Here is a 2,865-nt window from a genome sequence, read left to right as displayed (position 1 = left end):
TGGCTGAGAGTATCAGCAACACGGGGAACAGCAACGTTACCTGGAATGAGAGAAACAACGTAATGCGGAACATTGTTGGGTGTTGTGTTTCGTGTGGGAAACAACGTCAAAGTCGAGAAACAACACATAGAAGTGGCAGTTGTAGGAAGAAAGGTAAATGGCTGTCCTCATTGACAAGCAGGATGGAAACAACAACGTTGCCTGGAATGAGAGAAACAACATAATGAGAAACAACGTTGATTTTTTGTGTGAGAAACAACACATTGAAACGGTAGTAGTAAGAAGAAAGGTAAATAGCTGGTATCATTGACAAAGGTGGAGAACAACAACATTGCCTGGAATGTGAGAAACAACTTATTGACATGGTAGTTGTAGGAAGAAGAGTAAATAGCTGGCATCATTGACAAGCAAGATGGGAAACAACAATGTTACCTGGAATGAGAGGAACAACAATGAGAAACAACGTCGATGTGTTTGTGTGAGAAACAACACATTGAAACGGTAATTGTAGGAAGAAAGGTAAATAGCTGGTATCATTGACAAAGATGGGAACAACAACGTTGCCTGGAATGAGAGAGACAACATAATGAGGAACAACATGGGTTTTGTGTTTTGTATGAGAAACAACATATTGAAATGGTAGTTGTAAGAAGAAAGGTAAATGCCGGTATCAATGACAAATAGGATAGGGTAAACAACATTGGCTGGAAGGAGAGAAACAACATAAAGAGGAACTACATGAATTTTTTGTGAGAAACAACCCGGTGTTATGAGACTACTCTACTAGAGATAGTAGAGAAGTATTTAGAGAAACTACATTCAGATATGAAAGTAGGAGAAACAACATAATGAACAATGTGGATGTTGCTTTGTGTGAGAAACAACCAGATTCTATGAAACTACGAGAGATAGTCGAGAAGTTTTGAGAGAAACAACATTCAGATATGAAAGTAAGAGAAAGAACACCGGGAAACAACGAGGGTATGAAGAAACAACAAATGAGAATGCTGGTTGTTTAAAAAAAAGTAATCTGAAAAAAGCATTTAGAGAAACAACATGTAGATTATGAAGGTTTGACAAACAACACGGAGAAACAACGCTGGTGTGAAGAAACAACATATTGGCATTGTGACTGTCTAAAAATGTGAATGGGAAATGGCATAGATATGAAAGGTTGAGAAACCACACACCGAGAAACAACGTGGAGGTGAAGAAACAACCCGTAAATGCTAGCTGCCTGACATTATCATTGTGTTTGGAAGAACAACGTTGCCTGTAAGGTGAGAAACAATGTTATTTTTTCTAAGAAGCAACTTGAACGTCAAGAAACAACCTAATGTTAAGAAACAACACCACGGTAATGTTAAGGCGAATATGATAGTTTGAGAAACTACATCGATAAACAACATGCATATCAAGAAACAACACCATGTCATTGTTGAAGCCGGTATAGATAGTAGAAGAGTATTTAGAGAAACAACACCAAGGAAATCTAAACATGAAAGTGTGAGAAACAACACTGAGAAACACCATGAATATTAAGAAACAACACTACGGCATAATTAAGGCTATGAGAAACAGCAGAGTGGCATTTAAATAAACAACACCAGGAACGTTTAAAATGAAAAAGTGAGAATCAACATCGAGAAACACCAGGGTTGTTAAGAAACAACGCCATATTACTGTTAAGGCTGCTAGGTTTAGTAGAGAAGTATCTAAAGAAACAACATCACCAGGGAAGTCTAAAAATCTGAAAGAGTGAGAAACAACATCGAGAAACAACACAAAATCTGAAAAATATAACAAATTAAAATCAATTAGTATAAAATTAATGTTGGAACTGTAAAATAAAAATAAAATTATCGAAAAGTATGAAATTATGAAAAAAATTACCGAAAATTATCACTATTTTCTCGAAACAAACCTGAAAACTAAAATCTTATAAAATAAATATTGAAACATATAAATTTAAAAAAAATGACCGAAAAGCATATAATTCTAGCAAGAAATTACCGAAAAGTATAAAAGTATCACAACCTTTGCCAAAAAAACCAAAAAAAAAAAAATGACAACCACTCAATTAACGAAACCACTCTTGACCTGTCATCCGCTTAATTTGAAGGCAACAACGAGACACTTTTCTACTCACGAGTTTCATTTTTCGGAGACCTAAGTAGTATTTCCTTTCCGTGTGTCTCTCGGCTTCGTCAGGCAATCTGAGATCTACTTAGGGCGAGGCGTCAGTTTATATATACCGGGTGACGTTCCAGTGTTCGAGAGAGAGAGAGAGAGAGAATTGTCAAGAGTAAGGACGCGGTTCGCTCATTCACGACTTTACTCTCTCTCTCTCTCTCTCTCTCTCTCTCTCTCCTCTCTCTCTTCTAGGCACATACACACACACAAGCACGCATATATTTATTTATATAAATATAAAAACTAAATATATGTATATATATAAAATGTATATACACATTTCTATATATATATATATATATATATATATATATATATATATTATATATATATGTATATATATACATTTTTTTATATATATATATATATATATATATATATATATATATATATATATATATATATATATATATATATATATATATATATATATATATATATATTACAGACACAGAAATAGAGCATTAAAATACGTACAAAATATTTTTTATTATGTATAACACTATCAGAATAATACTTGAATTTCTAACAATGTAAACTGTTTACAAAATAGTTAAAAACTATGTTTATTTACTCCCCAGGTTACATGTTTTTCATATAACTGGAAGACATTTCAGGAAAGCACATACGCACACAAACTCAAACGCACGCGTGCGCGCACACATATGCAAA

The 2,865-nt window shown here is 33.7% G+C and overlaps 1 long non-coding RNA gene across 1 annotated transcript in view; it reads right to left on the bottom strand.

The window, feature by feature from the left end:
• The window catches only part of LOC135199764 (uncharacterized), a 3,021-nt gene extending 796 nt beyond the window's left edge, over positions 1-2,225 (bottom strand). The window contains exons 1-2 of the long non-coding RNA XR_010311111.1: positions 2,150-2,225; positions 1-40 (exon numbers count right to left, since the gene is read on the bottom strand). The exon at positions 1-40 is cut by the window's left edge and continues 796 nt beyond it. This is a non-coding gene — a long non-coding RNA (uncharacterized LOC135199764). The remainder of the gene's footprint in view (positions 41-2,149) is intronic.
• Between the last annotated feature and the right edge of the window lie 640 nt (positions 2,226-2,865).

Source organism: Macrobrachium nipponense, chromosome 26, assembly GCF_015104395.2.
Source record: "Macrobrachium nipponense isolate FS-2020 chromosome 26, ASM1510439v2, whole genome shotgun sequence".
NCBI classification, from domain to species: domain Eukaryota; kingdom Metazoa; phylum Arthropoda; class Malacostraca; order Decapoda; family Palaemonidae; genus Macrobrachium; species Macrobrachium nipponense.
Note: the sequence above shows the minus strand (reverse complement) of the source record. Positions and strands in the feature narration are given on the sequence as shown.